The sequence below is a fragment of the Bufo bufo genome, chromosome 4, assembly GCF_905171765.1.
Source record: "Bufo bufo chromosome 4, aBufBuf1.1, whole genome shotgun sequence".
Taxonomy (NCBI): domain Eukaryota; kingdom Metazoa; phylum Chordata; class Amphibia; order Anura; family Bufonidae; genus Bufo; species Bufo bufo.
In genome coordinates, this window is record NC_053392.1 from 479,538,851 (window position 1) to 479,558,117 (window position 19,267).

The 19,267-nt window shown below is 39.8% G+C and overlaps 1 protein-coding gene across 4 annotated transcripts in view; it reads left to right on the forward strand.

Annotated features, from left to right (window-relative positions):
* The window catches only part of PLEKHG1 (pleckstrin homology and RhoGEF domain containing G1), a 306,576-nt gene that overhangs the window by 122,700 nt on the left and 164,609 nt on the right, over positions 1 to 19,267 (forward strand). For 2 of the 4 annotated variants that reach the window (XM_040429518.1, XM_040429520.1), the window contains one exon: positions 14,191 to 14,279. The exons of the other annotated variants lie outside the window; for them this stretch is intronic. The gene's annotated coding sequence lies outside the window, so the exon portion shown is untranslated. The remainder of the gene's footprint in view (positions 1 to 14,190; positions 14,280 to 19,267) is intronic. 4 annotated transcript variants of the gene reach the window in all.

The window sequence follows — 19,267 nt, forward strand, 5'->3', positions numbered from 1 at the left end:
GCTCTACAGAAGATGGGTGTTGAGACAGGACAACGACCCAAAGCATAGAAGTAAATCAACAACAGAATGGCTTAAACAGAAGAAAATACACCTTCTGGAGTGGCCCAGTCAGAGTTCTGACCTCAACCTGATTGAGATGCTGTGGCATGACCTCAAGAAAGCGATTCACACCAGACATACCAAGAATATTGCTGAATTGAAACAGTTCTCTAAAGAGGAATGGTCAAGAATTACTACTGACCGTTGTGCACGTCTGATCTGCAACTACAGAAAACGTTTGGTTGAAGTTATTGCTGCCAAAGGAGGTTCAACCAGTTATTAAATCCAAGGGTTCACATACTTTTTCCACCTGCACTGTGAATGCTTACATGGCGTGTCCAATAAAAACATGGTAACATTAAATTATTTGTGTGTTATTAGTTTAAGCAGACTGTGATTGTCTATTGTTGACTTAGATGAAGATCAGATCACATTTTATGACCAATTTGTGCAGAAATCCGTATAATTCCAAAGGGTTCACATACTTTTTCTTGCAACTGTATAACTGCACCGTACAAGGGCAAATAAGACCGCAATAACGAGAACGGTTTGCTGGAATTACAGAGGTATTGCAAACCTGAAATGAGCAGCAGTATAATGGCAATTTGGATCCCCAGTCAGTGCAGCTAGGTGTTATAGAATTGTTCCTATTACCCAGTCTGTAACCTCCCCTACTGAACCCTGTTCTGCTTTAATACTGTGTAATAATTCCTCTTTATCCTTTCCCTATACTTCTAATGTTCTTTCCCTGAACTTCTATTGAGCAAAATATACGTTTTCAAGTCTTTCCTAGCACTGTCCCTAGCGCCTGCTGATATCTCTCCCTGCACTAAGTACACTGGAAAATGGCTGAATCCAAGTTGGCTGAGCCTATTTATAGAGCTGTGACATCACAGGGCTGGCTGCTGATTGGCTGCATGCTTGGCATTGTGGGTGATCCCTCATTCCCAGAGTTCCTTGCTCCATGTCCTAACATGTGCAGCAGCCATTTTAGGAAAAAATGTGATTCGTTACCCCAAAGAGTGAGGGAATTCGGAGCAAATCTAATAATTCCTGAAATTTGGATCGAATTCCACTTCATCAGCTTCGATTCGCTCATCTCTATTTATTTCAATGGAGAAACAACCTTTGTAGGTATGTCCACTCTGACTGTAGACATACAGGGATTGTTGAAGGGTCTCATACACATTGGGAAGAATTTATTAAGAACTCTTCACCAATTTTCTGGTATACAAACTCACAAGTTTTGACCCAAGCCCATTTTATGCAAAAATGTGTCACCTTCTGACCATTTATGCCCTGCTCAACGCTTTTTTAAAAAAAAAGGAGACAGGAGAGAAAATGATCTATGTGTCCCAGCAGATATAAGATAACTTATGCCATAAAACTGGAATAAGTTTAACCTGAAAGCTACACAAAGTACGGAATGGAACCAATGGGGGAACAGCCTGCCAGATCTGTGCTACCGCAAGTCCACTGTGCTGGCGGAAGTCCGCTCCGGCCCCATTCACTATAATGGGACGGGACAGAGGTCCGGCCACAGCATGGCAAACAAGCTGAGAGGCGGCTGGACAAAAACCGCAGCGTGCTGTAATTTTATTCCGCCCGCCTCTCGGCATGTTTACCGTGCAGCAGCTGGAACTCCAGCCCGCCCCATTATAGTGAATGGGGCCAGAGCTGACTTCCGCCAGCACGGTGGACTTGCTTTAGCACGGATCCGGCAGGCTTTTCCGGCGGGGGAACAGGCTACCATAAGTGTGAAAATAGCCTTAGGAGTCCAGTGTGCGGTCTCACTCAATGATTGGCAGACTTCCTTGCATGAGTATGTGTAGGACCACCCACTGGACTCCTAGGCATAGAGAGACCAGAGATTTCTACCAATAAATTGCGAGTTACACTGAACCGTTCCCCACACTATCTACCAATCTGCTCAGCTCCTTCTGCTCTATAACATGGTGCTTAAAGTTCAGATTGTATGTTCAACGTGACAAGTTCCCTTTAAATTTGAAAGCTGAACAGTAAACTTACTTTATGCTGTGAGACCTATGGGATATCTTACTGAACATCAGAACATTTGAACAACTACTTATATTCACTCCACATGAGTGCTTAAAATATTTGAAGATGTTGAACAGGAGTCTGCTTGTGTAAATTACAACATACTGACGGCTCAATTTGCAGCTGCTGGTAATTTTATGATTTTGTTAGTTTTGTTTCTTTTTTAAGTCATGGTAACCATCAAATATATCATTTTGACTAAGTATAGGGGAGTGTGACAGTCACAAATAAAGCGAAGACAAAAAGTGATCTGCATCATAGAAAGGGCACATTAGGGGCATCTTTCACCTTTATGGCAGTCGTATTATGTAACTATGTAAAAAAGAGCTGTAATAGCTGGGTGCATTACATGCTAGTAAATGAATCTCTTCTGTTGGAAAGGCCACCACTGATGGATTGCAGAGTGGTCGTAACCATGGAAACAAGCAATGTATAATGTGACGGAAAAATAAATCCAGCCAGCAAAGGAGGCAATATGGACAATCACAATACATTAGTAAGGCTACTTTCACACTCGCGTTCGGTGCGGGTCCGTCATGGATCTGCACAGACGGATCCGTTCAGATAATACAACCGTCTGCATCCGTTCAGAACGAATCCGTTTGTATTATCTTTAACATGGCCAAGACGGAAAGTCAATTGAGGACGGATCCGTTTTCTATTGTGCCAGATTGTGTCATAGAAAACGGATCCGTCCCCATTGACTTACATTATGGCTCAGTTTCGTCAGACGGACACCAAAGCGGAATGGAGACGGAACGAAGGCAAACTGAGGTATACTGATGCATTCTGATCGGATCCTTTTCCATTCAGAATGCATTAGGGCAAAACTGATCCGTTTTGGATCGCTTGTGAGAGCCATGAATAAATCTCACAAACGGAAAGCCAAAACGCCAGTTTGAAAGTAGCCTAAGTGGCTTGTATTAACTTTCTCTACATAATACATGCTATTTGCTGAAATTGCACAACCCCTTTAACCTAAAGACAGTAAAACAGGGTGCAAACGAGGAGAGCAACAAATGCAGGATCACACTACACACAGGGTTTTTTTTTAATCCCTAACCGTCTAGACACATTAGTATGCATGAGAGCTGTAAACACAGAATGATCACATAGGTTGAACTGAAGGAGTTTTCCGGTGAAGAACACTTTGCAGCCTGTATGCGACTGAGAGGAAATCTCCAGCCATTTCCTGTGTGTGTAGCTGGCAGTAGGAAGTGGACAGCAGAAGAAGAAAAGGACACGGATTGTCTGGTGGCAAGTAAGGGCTATATTACTTACACCAACGGATTATTCATTGGTCAGATGGCCGTTTACACACACAGATCTTTTGCTATACACACCAACTACTGGTCTGATTGGGCAGAAATTGGTCAGATAATCTGTTGGTGACATACAGCCGTAAGCTAAGCAGCAGTACTCAATGTCAGGCAGCAGCTGCAAAAGCAAATATGATTTTTGTGTGTATAAAAAGAGAGATAAAAACCCATGAGCCAAATGTAATATTACCCCTTTATAAATGCATAGCAAGGCCACATATTGAATATGAGATTCCGTTTTGGGCTCTATATACTATAAAGTATATAGAGTTCAGAGATAGGCGACCAGGTTAATAAATTGGATGGAAGGCCTGTCTTATAATGAGAGGCGTAAAAAAAAAATTGGGCTTGTTCAGCTTGGAAAAACATGCTTTAGAGGAGATCAATACATGTGTGGTGAATACAAAGACCTGGCACAGGATTTATTTGTTCCAAAACTTTACAATAGACCAGAGGATATTCATTACATGTGAAGGAAAGGTGACATAAGCATTAATACAGGAAAGGATTCTTTACAGTTAGAGTAGTCAAACTATAGAATGCCCTACTCCAAGAGGTAGTAATGCCAGATACTATTGGGGTCATTTATCAAACTGGTGTAAAGTAGAACAGGCTTAGTTGCCCATACCAACCAATCAGATTCCACCTTTCATTTTGGACAGCTCCTTCAGAAAATGAAAGGTGGAATCTGATTAGTTGCTATGGGCAAGTAAGCCAGTTCTACTTTACACCAGTTTGATAATTGACCCCATATGTATTTAAAAAAGGACTAGAGCTTATCTAATAGCAAACGGCAGGATTGAACAAAAATGTTGCTTGCAGCGGAATTTGTCCGGGCGAATCTCAGAACTAATAGCCATTATAGCCAATGGGGTCTGGCGGTGTACCAGCAGTTTCTGGCTATGCTGGATGCAATGAACTCCGGCAGGCTGTTCCTTTGCTGGAACAGCCTGGAGGAACATTTTAGCACTAGTGGGAAACTAGCCTAACTGGGAATGGAGCCATTGAATGTAGGAAAACCCTTTTAAGAATGAAGTTAAGCAAAATGAAAAGGTTGAAAAAGTGGTACATAGCCTCTAAAGGAGAACATGATTCATAATTCAGTGCAATGCAAAGTGTAACACGCTATAACACAGTACTTTATAAAGTGGGGATTGCATGTACGTAAAATGTAGCATTTCAGCTCAATGTGATGAATAGGGTTTTAGTGAGTTTCTGGGTGACTGTTGAACGCTCTCCTCTCTTTTATAGCTCTGAAGAGCTTTGAAGAGGTTTTCAGTGGTACTTTCCCACACTGGCCTTAGCTGCTAGCACAAGTAGTGACATATACATATGCAAAGGTAAGGGTTTAGAAATGCTAAATAGCATGACATATTATGGTCGAAAGAAAAAAGAACAATATGCATTCAAGAGTCAAGTGGGGAAATTCCACCTTGGAGTGAACTACCCTTTACTAGTCCTCAAGAAGGTGAATAGTATAGGAAGGGCTTATGCATTTCTAATATGGATGGAGTTACATTCATTGTCTATGGGAAAGTCTGCTGAGTAGCGAAGCCAAGCTCTATACAAAAAAAGCGTGGAGTTGGACTTACAGTACAAACGCGCTTTTTAAAATTTTAAATATGCTATGTCCTTATAGCATGAAATGTAATAGTAATTGGCATTCTCTAAAGGTCACATGGAAAATACATAAAACTGGTTGGATCTAAAATCGTAAAACCTACTAACTAAATAAGGAAAGGTTTCTGTCATGGAAATACATAAAATATTTAAAAAATAGTTTAACAAAACCAGATTTTTTTTCTCTAACTGGGTAAAGGTGCTGTCTGGCCAGGAAATTTCTTAAAGGGGCAGAATGGCTTTAAAAATTAAAAAAATAAAATTATACCTCACCGATCCCTTAATGTTCCTGTTCCAACAATTCCAGTACTAGCCAATGGTGTCTACTTCCTGTTCCCCTCAACACAGGAAATGTGACTGCTCAGCCATCTACTGGCCACAGAGGTGACTCGTCTCAGCAAGTGAGTGGCAGACCAGTCACATTCTGTGCCGAATGGGACCAGGAAGTCCTGGAAAGAGGCAGAATGGTAAGGTATTACTTTTTCATGCCATTATGCCTGTATTATTATTTTTTTTATTATTCTTAACTAGACAACCCCTTTAAACAGAATGTACACCTCATATATAACTTTACAGAGATTGGATCTCCATTTTTCTGATACAGGGTTGCATCCCTTTACAATGGCTACTAGAAATCACCACTAGGGGTGCTTTGGAGGTTTCCAATAACAGGTATTTTATGGAATGTTGGAAACACCTCCTAGTGGTGGCTACAAGAATTGTATCATTCCACTTTAAGGCTCTGTGAAGTTGGAGAACTGGAGCTCTGTATCAGAAGAAGGAAGCTCCAAACGCTACGTAGATATTTGACTAAATTAATCAACACTAAGTTTTGGTATTATTTTAAATGGTATCATAGACTGGATATCGATGTTGTCCATAGGTTGGAAAAATTATAATGAGATTTTTATGGTACCTATGATGAAAATTGATAGGGAGAATTGTTTTATACCCACATACATCCCACGATTTATATATTGATGGGATACCTTTGTACATATCTGACGGTTATTAATGTGACATATATAAACACATCTAGTGATCTGTCAGTTGAATGAGCTCTCACAAATGCCTCACGGCAATCAGTTTGTTTTTATAATAGAATTGGTCGATGGGGCAAAATATTCATTGATTACTACAGTGTTAGTGTAAATTCAGACCATTGAGCTCTGTTAGTAAGTCACATGTCCACTAGGGATGAGCGAATCGACTTCAGATGAAAAATCCGAAGTAGATTCGCAGAAAACTTCATTTCAATACTGTACGGAGCGATTGCTCCATATAGTATTAGAATGTATTGGCTCCGATGAGCCGAAGTTATTATTCTCGTGAGACTTTGCATAATAATTTCAGAAATTGATTTAGACTGTAAAAAAACATTTCCAGAACTCGGGTTCAGTTCCAAGTGGTATGCGAATCGATTTCAGATGTTTCATCCGAAGTTGATTCGCTCATCCATAATGTCCACTATCAAAATACCATGTTTAGAATGACAATTTAGCCCCCATCCACAAATTCCACATTATAGATCATAAGTGGCTGATCAGTAGAGGTTTGACCACTGGGACTCCCCTGTTTAGAGCAGCAGTCAAGCAGGTGCAATGATCTTTTTCGTGGTAATGATGTTCTTCGTGGTAACAAATCAATTTTACCTGAAATGGGGTAAAAAAAAATCATACTTAGCTCATCCATTTAAGCGCGATGAACCGGCCGCCACCATCTTGCTTGAAGATCCAGCGCAAAACCCTGTGCACTGTGACAAATGACATCACCACGCTGGCCGATGTGATGACGTCATCATAGGCAGCACAAGATTTCCTTCTATATCTTTAATCAAGATGGCGGCGGCCGGCTCTTCGAGATCTAATGGATGAGGGTAAGATTATTATTTTTTTATTTGACACTGTGTTATTGCTTTCAGATGCCGCAATCAGCTATGAACGCGACATCTGAGGGGTACAATGACTGGGAGCAGTGCAATTGCCGACCCCTGTCATTGCACCCACTACTTACAAAGATATGTGCTTCATGATAAAGTAATTAGTCACAAAGCTAATTTTTTGGGTAAAATTTGGCGAAGCAGCCAAATTGAATTTTTAAGAACTTCGCTCATCACTAGTAGTGAGCAGGCTTGACCACTGGTTCATTCAGGCAGGGGACACGGACGCCGTACCCCTGTTCTCAAGATGCGTCCCAGCCGTCAGACACCCATTGATCAGACACATCATCCAGCCTGTAGGACAACTTTAACGTACCTTTAAGGTACACTTGTAATTCTGAAAAGTTATTTGAATGTAGATGCTTAAGGAAACCATTGTCCTATAATTACCCACAAAGTAAATAAACATTAAAGCTGGTCTTTTGAGGGGACTGAAAGTAATGGCTGAGAAATGTTCTCCTTTATGTACTAGAGAACATTTAAAAGCACTCCAAAAGGGTGTGGTACTACACGGAGAACAGCACATTCTGCTAAAGCTGCTTTATTAATCCACAGTTCAAAGAAGGTTATTATAATAAAAATGTAATAACAATATTATCTCATTGTTGTCTTCCATGAACGTAAAATATATCTTTTACGCATTTATTTTTCCGGCAAAAAAACAACAAACATAGGTTAGGCCCATTTCACACTGCCGGCAGGCTGTTCTGTTCCAACAGGCTGTTTTGGCATAGAATGCCGGAAATCGGCCGGACAAAAAACGCTGTATGCAGCGGTATTTGTCCGGTCAATTCTCAGCATATTTGCTGGATCGCGCCTGGATCACTGCCAAACCCCATTATAGTTAATTGGGCTGGAAGGCATTTCAGTAGCGCCCCCCCCCCCCCCCCCCCCCCCGCAACAGCCTGCCAGATCGGCAAATGCATATGTGCAACACTCATTACTATATCAGTTCATGTCCTCCATAAAATATTTCCAGGTATCATCCATTTTTCTCTATGGTTTTGCTAAGGTGTAGCTTGAACCTCCTGGTCAAAATCTCTACCAAGAACCCCCCACCTAATGTGTCATTTACAATACTAATGTATTGGGCCCCTTAGACACCAGGTTTTCTTCATCTGCTACCCTTCAGTCACACCCATAGACATGATCCAATGTCCTAATAAGTTATGAGGCAAGTCAAGCAAAAATGAAAACAGTTTTTTAAGCTGCTGTACAGACACGGACATTCACATATCTAATTATGGAGGACAAGTCTGCAAGCCTACTAAACTATATATTCCAGCAGACACAGCTCTTTATTTTGGGGCATTGCCAAAATTACCATTGCTCATTGCCTTTATCCACATGGGAATGAAGGGAGATAAATACACAACAAACAATCTTGTGGATCTCAGTTATGTATACTATTGCCATGTACTATATATATATATACCATTTAACATGTCAACCTGTTGAAATGAGTAGAAGCCCATGAACAGATTGACTGTATTTAACTATTTACACCAATGTTCTTCATATTGTTAATTGGCTGAGATAACATCTTTGACTGAAGTCAGATACATATTCTTTAATGGCCAGGGTGATTATGAGAGCACCTTTCTTTCTTTTCATGTGCAGGTGCAGTCTTGGCTCCAGCCAACATTTTTTGATTGATAACAAAGAGTTATCATCCCGGTGAGCTAATATGCTTCTCTGAAGTCAACAAACAGCCTCAAGATGTTCTGACATCATCTGATCTGCTGCAGAAGACTTCTTAATTTGATCATTTCATGGCAGGTGGTTATAATATAATTTATGTGCTCTGTAGAGCATGTACAAACAGTGACAAGAAAAAAAAACTAGCTCTATTTTCTGTCTGTAGCAGTTGAGCTGAGCCACCTCTTCATCAAAACAAAGTCAACAAGGAAGTCTGTAGAGATCTCTTCCCTAGAGAAACTTGCATCAATATTCACTGTGTACATTGTGTGATACAAATCTGTTGACGCCTTTTGATTTCTACGAAACAAACAGACTGTGATTAAATACGTTTTTCACTGGCAAGCAAAATATTAGAGATTTCCTCATTCATTCCTAGAAAGTTTGTGCAGCTTGAACCCTTAGATTTGACCTTCAATGTGTGTTTGATGGGGAACATTAGTCAATTTTTTGTTAACTAATGGGCACACTGTATAAACAGTATTAAACTGTAGCTCAGTATTAGTGGAATGCACTACCAGAACAATAATGCCCCGAGCTGCATAGAATTAGCCAATGACTACATTGCTCTTTAGTTTTTGGATAGTGTAGGATTCTGCGTTTAGAGTTAATAGACTGAAGATCTGCTTTAAAGGGGTTCATTGGGCCTGTACTTAAAAAGTGTCTTCTAGGTAAGCTGTGGACAGAAGACACTTTGGGCCGGATTTATCATTCCTCTGACAGCTCACTCCACTTTCACATATGGCTAAAGTCAGTTTTAGCCAAGTCAGATTTATGATCGGCCCTTTAAGACTGTAATAAATGTGGTTTGATGGTAGCAGTTTATCCGTCAGTAAGCAGCTTTACAAAAGTCGCAAGTCTTTATGAAAAAGTCGCATGTTCTATTAAAAAGTCTCATAAGATAAGCATGGTCCTCACTGGAGTGAAATTGCGAATTTTTTTGCGACTTTTTTGCGATTTTTTAAATAGTCCCAATAGTAAATCTGTCTAGAGATTCATTTACATAAGAAAACACGCCCACTTTCAGAAAACTGGCGAGCATAGTGCAGAGCAGAAAAAAGTTGCAAATTTGTGCGCAGTTTTAGCGATTGCGCAAAACTTTGCGACTTTTTCACTCCATTATTCTGACTTGAGCTAATGATAAATTTGGCCCTTTGAGTAGTACTTACCCTTCGGTCGGTCTGCCAATTCCATGATCCTGGCTGGGATCACGCCACCACCGGACTGGCTGTAGGCTCTTTCTCTGATGTCGCAGCCAGATGTGCTCCTCTTTTTTCCGGTTTAGCAACATAATGTAGAGGTAACTGAACAGGAGGAAAGAGTAGCAGATCTGGTCATGACTAGAGATGAGCGAAGTTTCGTAAAATTCAATTCGGCTGCCGAATTTTACATAAAAACCCCGCTTTGTGACGAATTACTTCGCCATAAAGCGCATTTCTTTGTAAGTAGTGGGTGCAATGACAGGGAGCAGCAATTGCACCGGACCCCGTTATTGTACCCCTCAGATGCCGCACTCATACATGATCGCAAAGTGTAAAATAAAAAAAAGAATAATAATACTTACCTGATCCATTTGCTCGCGACGGGTCTCCCACAACCATCATGATTGAAGGTCTGGTGCGAAATCTTGCATGGCCCGAGATGACATCAATCAAGATGGCGGCAGGCGGCCCGTCGCAAGCAAGTGGATCAGGTATGTACAAGCAAGCGGATCAGGTATGTATTTTTATTTTATTTTTTTTACACTATTTCAGGTTAAATCGATTCGCTACCGCAAAGCATGAGGAAGTTCAGCTTTGCGGGGAATCAAATTTATCCTGAAATCGGATCGAAGTCCAGATTCGCTCATCACTAGTCATGACATCAGAGGAAGAGCCGGCAACCATCCAGTCACAGAATCCCAGCCTGGGTCACAGAATCAGAGCAACAAAAGGGTCTTTTATCCACACGTTAGGTATAGGGCCAAAGAAACCCTTTAAAGGAACACTTCCATCAGAAAGAGTTTTATTTTTTCAACACAATAGTCATAAAACACATTTTGTACAATGTTTGTTTTTTTATTTTCTATTTTGGCAGTACTATACCACTGAAAATGTTATACCAAATATTGTCCTCCTGTAGAAGCCAGCATAGAGAGATAAATCTCTAATGACAATAAGGCAATTGTCTGCATGATTGTCATTAGTGTTGATCTGGCAGAGAATATGCCAGTTTAATACACCCTTTATATAAGTAGGTAATCTATTGTCAGATATGAAAATGTTATATGTTGCTATAATAGTAGATGTAGAATTTAGGACAACAGTATGGCAATTCTATTGTTCTCTTGATAGGCTTAAAGATACCCACAGAGGAACATTGCACTTATTAGACTAGTTCTCTAATTCTGTCACTCATTCCCCTTGCCTCTCTGGTCAGACTGAATGGTCTGTTTGAGAAGGTCAAGCGAGGCTGTCTGCTGTGCTATAAGTCAAAACAAAGTATGACATTAAAGAGGCAGGACAGGAAGTAGAATATTTGATTGTTTTCTGCTCCAGTGGAAATTCTAGTCCCAATCTACATTGTGACTACTTCCTGAAGGACAATTCTGTTCCTAGATTTAATATTGCACCACACACCAATACATCAAGAGATGTTTGGAGATCCCTTTAAGTACCCTGTCATATTTCACCTTCCTGCCCAGGCTGTTTTTTGAAAATTTGACATGTGTCACTTTATGTGGAAATATCTTTGGAACGCTAGTTCTAAAGATATTTTTCGTGACACATTGTACTTCATGATAGTGGTAAATTTCAGTCAATATTTTTCATTTTTCACACTAGAACGTGATGGATATAGAGGGTTTACTACCTACTAGGTCACCCATTTTTAGTATGTAAAGAAATGAGAGAATATAAGAAAAACGGTAGGCAAAATATGGTAAAAAATATTAAAAATATCAAAAAATATATAGATACCAGGTTAAGACCCCCAAGCACGTGGACTCGGTGCAGGAGAAACTGTATACAAGTATGGTGTAGCAAGAACCTCCATACCAAGTATCCAGCGTCTTCACAGGAGTGAGAGGGGGTAAGTGCACAACCCCATATATTACAATGCCACAAACCCACCGTAAGGGATACAGCGCTGATGCTGTATTGATAACTCTATTTATCCAGCACGAACAATTAGCTGATTATCCAGTTATTTGTAGAGCATTGTGGAATGATTTTTGCAACACTTGTTATTTGCATTACTTAATTCATCAGAGATTATGGACCAACCATATATTTAATCTGCAATATATTATTTTTTTATATATATATATACAGTACAGACCAAAAGTTTGGACACACCTTCTCATTCAAAGAGTTTTCTTTATTTTCATGACTATGAAGGCATCAAAACTATGAATTAACACATGTGGAATTATATACATAACAAACAAGTGTGAAACAACAGAAAATATGTCATATTCTAGGTTCTTCAAAGTAGCCACCTTTTGCTTTGATTACTGCTTTGCACACTCTTGGCATTCTCTTGATGAGCTTCAAGAGGTAGTCCCCTGAAATGGTCTTCCAACAGTCTTGAAGGAGTTCCCAGAGATGCTTAGCACTTGTTGGCCCTTTTGCCTTCACTCTGCGGTCCAGCTCACCCCAAACCATCTCGATTGGGTTCAGGTCCGGTGACTGTGGAGGCCAGGTCATCTGGCGCAGCACCCCATCGCTCTCCTTCATGGTCAAATAGCCCTTACTTTTAAAGTTTTCCCAATTTTTCGGCTCACTGACTGACCATTTTTTAAAGTAATGATGGCCACTCGTTTTTATTTACTTAGCTGCTTTTTGCTTGCCATAATACAAATTCTAACAGTCTATTCAGTAGGACTATCAGCTGTGTATCCACCTGACTTCTCCTCAACGCAACTGATGGTCCCAACCCCATTTATAAGGCAAGAAATCCCACTTATTAAACCTGACAGGGCACACCTGTGAAGTGAAAACCATTTCAGGGGACTACCTCTTGAAGCTCATCAAGAGAATGCCAAGAGTGTGCAAAGCAGTAATCAAAGCAAAAGGTGGCTACTTTGAAGAACCTAGAATATGACATATTTTCAGTTGTTTCACACTTGTTTGTTATGTATATAATTCCACATGTGGTAATTCATAGTTTTGATGCCTTCAGTGTGAATCTACAATTTTCATAGTCATGAAAATAAAGAAAACTCTTTGAATGAGAAGGTGTGTCCAAACTTTTGGTCTGTACTGTATATATACTGACATTTTCTTGTTTGGAATCAGCAGAGCTGGAAGTACCATCTGGAGCGTCATTTGATATAATACACTGATCTGGATTTGATACGATATACTGATCTGGATTATAGATATAAATGTATATGAAATACCTTAATGATTAGCATGATTACTGTTGGATACTAAACATTATTTGATCTGATTGATTTTAAGCTTGATTTTACCATTTGATTAATAATTATGTACAACATTTCCTCACCTTAATGGATTAATAATTTGTAATAGGATCATGTCTGTACATTAATTTTCAACAGGATCATGTCTATATATGGACATAAATTGATTAATTGGTATCTATATTTTTTTATATTTGTAATATTTTTTTACCATATTTTTTGTTTTTCATTTATTTACATCTGTCTGTTTAATACATGATTAGTGCTGCATGCAAAGTAAGAGGAGTGCCTACCGTTTTTCTTATATTTTTAATTTTTATTTATAAAAATAATCTTTCCAAAATTTCTATTTCTCTGCTTCTAAAACAGATAGTAATACCTCATATAATAGTTATTACTTTACATTTCCCATATGTCTACTTTATGTTTGTCTTATTTTGTAAATGCCATTTTATTTTCTGGGGACGTTAGAAGGCTTAGAAGTAAATCTTCAAATTTTTCTGAAAATTTCCAGTTCAGTTATGAAGTCACTGTTGGGCTTACATAATAGAAACCACCCAAAAATGGCCCCATTTTAGAAACTACACCCCTCAAGGTATTTAATGGATTTTACAAAGGTTAACAAACCCTTTAGGCTCCTGCACCTGCCCGATCAGCCCGCAGTACATATACGGCGCTGGTCCTTACATCTCGTCCACCAGCGCCGTACATGTACAGCGTGGGTCCTCTATGTGTTAAAGAAGTCCTGTCACATTGAAAATGCACTACAATCTGCAAGCTGCATGTTATAGAACTAGTGCGGGGTTGATTTATATATAGTTTTGTGGGAAAAATTCAGTATATTGTGTAATTTATTAATCAAAATGTCTGCCTATTCTGAGCTCAGTAGTCAAGTAGGTGGTCAGTGGCTGACAACTATGTCTGTGCGCACATTCATTCAGAGAAGGCCGCATGACTACTATATATCAGTCTGCGCAGTTCCTCCTGCTCTGTCCCATGTTGCACTGCATTTTCATGGTGATTAATTCACTTTAAGTGAAGCTTGCACCTAAGAACATGATCATTGAGTGTTACTAGATGTGATGCCCCCTGTTTTTTTCTTTACTCCTTAGGGACTATCTTCGACTACATGTCAAAATATATACAGTACACCAAGTGGGTTTCCCATTGAAGGAACTCCACAGCTAACCATTGGCAACAGGTAATTAAAGGGGTTCTTTGCTTTGGAGGAACCAAATTTGTTAGAAGGGATGCTTGACAATAATCAGATCGCAGATTAAAATGTAATTTTGTAGCATGTCGAGCTACATCATCTCATCTCTACAATTTCAGCCCGCATAATACCAACATATTGTGACAAGATAATACTGCCATATACAGCCTATATAATAGCACCATAAACTGCCAAGATAATGCTTCTATACACAGTTTATATAATCCCACAAGTGCCTTCAGATGATGTGCAATAATCATAAGAACCCCCATTAGAGACTATATAATACTGTCATATACAGGTAGATCCAACATAATAATCCAATTCAATTTCCAAAAACCACCATGCTCGTTCATCGGGTAATCACATCTTTCATGCAGTCACCTAAATCATCGTTTGCAGGCAGCAGATCGTGCCGTCTAAACAGCCTCTGATGCCATGAAACAATGATTCTGTATGGCGACCAGTGATGGCATTAGCGATCGCTCCTCCCTATACTGTGGAGGAGATCTCTGCATGTAAACACAGTAATCTCCTCCACTGATGAGCAGGTTATTGTTGGGAAGGAACGCTTACTTCCCAACAATCGTCAGCTAAATTCTTCACTGTAAAAGGGGCTTTAGGCCTCATGCACACAATCTTATATTGAGTCTGTGTCCGAATCACATTTTTTGCGGATCGCACGCAGACCAATACATTTTTATGAGGCCATAAAAAATGTGGCAGCACAGGAATATCATCAGTGTGCTGTCAGTATCCGTGCCGTTCCGCAAATTATAGAACATGTCCTATTCTTGTCCATTTTGCAGACAAGTATAGGATTTTTTTGCGGGTTGCAGACTGCAAAACAGCAACCACTGTGTGCATTAGCCTGTAAAGAGGTTGTCCATGATTTTAGTATCGATGGCCCATTATCAGGATAGGCTAAAATCGTATCTTACACCCTGCATTCCTGCTGATCAGCTATTTTGCAGTATCCATCAGCAGATTTAAAGGTTCTTCAAACGAGCTGTGATCAAATTGTTATCAGAGCTCATTATGGCTCCTCATCGGGGCGGCCTTTACATGCAATCCACTTGACTGCCCATATACCTTATGGTTGTCACATCAAGACATTATCTAACTAATGTGTGGAATTATCTGTGCCTACTGCCTAGCATTCACTAGTTGTATCAAGCCCTCACCATGGTTAGATTAGGAACATACCGACTCCAGAGCAACATAAATGTGTCTTCTTAGGTCTTTTGCCACCAAGACAGACAGCTGACTGCAGCGTCTGCATCTCAGACAGGGGAATAGAAGACTAGGGTTTATAATGGCTGTTTTTGCTTTAGTTGGAAGCAGGATACCTAGTAGGTGAGAAATAAATACAAATGGTTTATGATGTGTTTTTTTTCTCCATGCGGTTGTCTTAATCCAATCAGTTTAAAGGTTACAGCTATATATTCTGTACAAGTGGCTGATTTTGCAAAGGAACATCAATGCAACAACAAGTCAGTGGCATTTACACGATTTCTAAAAAAAATATTAATATGCTCTGAAAAACGATAAGATTTGCAAGCAGCTCAAGCAATATGCCTTTGCATCTATAAAATATATGGGGAAAAAATCTATAAAGCCCAATTATTAGACCTCTGAACAGTCGCAAATGACGGATCAGTAGAAATTCAGCCAGTCTGTGGCATGGTCTGGCGGTCTTCTCCTATCAAAAAATATCCTTTCTTAAGCTTTTTTGCAGCGTGTCAATTCTCTGTTATTCCTACTGGAAATGTATGTAGTAATTGACAACTTCATAAAATGGACAGTGTCACAGTTTGTATTGACAAGGGGAATGCATATTTAATACATTTTAGTGTACCTGACAATTTTGGCAAGAGCGACCAATCTTCTAATGTCTTTGGAGTTCTCCTGACATCAAATGTTGGGGGAAAAGAAGGATTGGCAATGTCAGACTTCAACATAAAAATAATATTTGTCCCGACTTGTCTGGCAGCTTATTTCCCTCATTGACAACATGCATGCTTCTGCTGTGAGCCCAGGAGAGGAGGGCAGATGATGCTCTCCTGGGCCGTGCAGTGGTGGGAAGGGCACTCTTCCCTTCAGGGCATACTCTGGTTCTGGGGTGCAATTTTGCAGTAGAACAGTTCTTTACTGAAATATCAAGTTCAAGCACATCACTTACAGTTCTCATGCATGGACTGGCAGTTCTTCCAGAGTTCTTACGGGTTTCAAGGTTGCATGTCTCCTTAAAGCAATTCTCTTCACACTGCACTTCTCTAGCTGACTTCTAGAAATACGGGTGCAACACTTTCTGACTATGCAACCACAGGGCAGACCTCAACGTCAAGACCTCTTATGAAAAAAAACAATAGGCCAGTATCCCAAGGTTTTTACTGATGCGTTATCTGGCAGCTGCAAAAAGAGCTGCCAAAATGTTTGAACTTTTCTATAAATCAGTTAACAACAGTGTTACTAGTGTGGAAATACTTTGCCAAATTACTGTTATAATAATATTTGCTTGGCTCCGCTTAGAAAGGAGTTACATAGAAGAACCTCAAATCTTTAGGTCTATAACATTACAGCTAAAAAGAACTCTACAAAACATATGGCATATTCATTAAATAAATGCCTACTACACATATAAAAAGTAGAAGGTTGTGCTTTTCTTATATCTGATATTCTACACGTTTCTGGGTGAAACTGCTCTTACTAAGTGAAATTTCAGATTTAAGTACGGATATGTCCACTGTGCACTGTCTGCTTAGTGGAGACACAACGGAATACAATGGTCTCTATGGCATTTTCCTGGCTTATGGCCAGCAAGTGTTAAATATTCCAGTCAGCTACACCTCTTCAAACATATTTAGAAACAAGAGCTGTTCTAAGTACTTGTTACAGGAGATGAGAAACCTGAGTGAATGTAATAAATTTACTGGCATGCCCTCCTTTCCACCAAATCCAAGCATTTACATCTTTCAGGAATGTTATAATTAAGGTAGAAGTTTCTCTGAAACCTAGATAAGCGTAAGTTATTAATTCTGACTTACGATGTCTGTATTTTATATGATTTTATTCCGATTTCATTCTATCTGATATTAGCAAAATGCACAGTTTCATATTCTCTGTAGTTGATATGAATCTTTTTGAAAAGTGAAAAGATTTCTATATTTAATGAAACTGAAACACTTAATTTTAAAGGGAATTCGTCAAGTAGAAGTTCTTACTAATTAAAACCAAATTGCTTGCAGATATTTTATTGTATTTTTTGTACATGATTATTAGGTTAGCCATCTTGCTCGAGCTGTTGTTAACAGCATTTAGAGATATGCTTTACAGCAGTCACCATGAGCCATAGACTCAGGAGGGACCTCATTGACTTCTATGAGAAAGTTTTTTAGGCATGCTCTGTTATTTGAGTAGAAGTCACTGTACAGGGAGGGGGTAGATAAGCTGTGACCATCACCCATTGTGAATGGTGGATCCTGTGTTATTTATACGTAGGTGTTAATTTTCGATGTAATTCTGCTTTTGATGATAATGAGATGACTACCGAAAAGTGATGTCTTCAGCACAGAAAGTGCCAGCACATGATGTGACAGGATTTGTTTCTTAAATATAGTGACCTGGAAATAAAATTCTTAAAAATACATACATAAAAACTTGATTTAAAGGGAACCTGTCAGCACCAAAATGGATCATAAACCGCCAGCAGTACCTTAAAGCTGTTACCATCCGGCTTCTAATGATGTTTTTGTGTAAGGGTACTTTCACACTAGCGTTTTTCTTTTCCGGCGCTGAGTTCCGTCCTAGGGGCTCAAATCCGGAAAAGAACTGATCAGTTTTATCCCCATGCATTCTGAATGGAGAGTCAGTCCTTCAGGATGCATCAGGATGTCTTCAGTTCAGTCTTTTTGACTGATCAGGCTTTTCAGAAAAACGTAGCATGCAGTATTTTTACCTCCGGCCAAAAAGCCTGAACACTTTGACTGAACGCCGGATCAGGCCTTTTTCCCATTGACTTGCATTAACGCCGGATCTGGCACTGTGTGTTCAGTCAAAACGGATCCGGCTTTTGCATGTTAAACCCAAAAAATGTGAAAAAAAAGTTAAAGTCCATAAATGGCGGATCCGTTTTTTCCAATGCATTTTTTCATTGTGATCAAAATCCTGATCAGGATTCAAATGTAATCCGTTTTCACACGTTTTTCCGGATCCGGCGGGCAGTTCCGGTGTCGGAATTGAACGCCGGATTAAAACAACGCTAGTGTGAAAGTAGCCTAAGATGTCTGAGGCGCATGATCGCTGTAAAACAACTTTTATTCCACCGCAGGTCTTATGCAAACGAGGCTTCCTTGCTTCGAGTCTAGGTAAGCACGCTCCCTAACCATCCCCTCTTTTGTTAGATTGACACCTTGCAGCATGGCCGGGGTGGCACAAGTCTCACGCATGCGCAGTGCGCCGCTGAAACTCGGCTAACAGCGGCAGCCGGAGACAGGATCGCGCCTTACCAAGGAGCGCACCGTGCATACGCGAGACTTATGCGATCTCGGCCACACTGCAGGCTATCAATATAACATAAGAGGGGACGGTTAGGGAGCGTGCTTACCTAGACTCGAAGCAAGGAAGCTCATGTGAGATTTTATCTGTAGGGGAGTTTCTTAGGCGGAGCTGAGGAGCTTGACTCGGAGAAAATATGACTCTTCTCTGTTTAAGCATGTAAGATATGACTCGTTTCTGTTAATTAGCATAAAAGGTGGGAAAACGTTATAGGGCGATAAAATAGGACAAGTTAGTCCTGAGAAGATTATGGATCGATCGATGGGAACTATCAGGGTAAACAAGCATTAAGGTACATTTGGTTTTATATGTCAGAACATGGTGACAGGTTCCCTTTAAATAATGAATCATTTTCTGAAGACATATTCGATTTCAAGGGGTTGTCTCATAATGACAAACTCATTTTAAAAAGGAGGCTT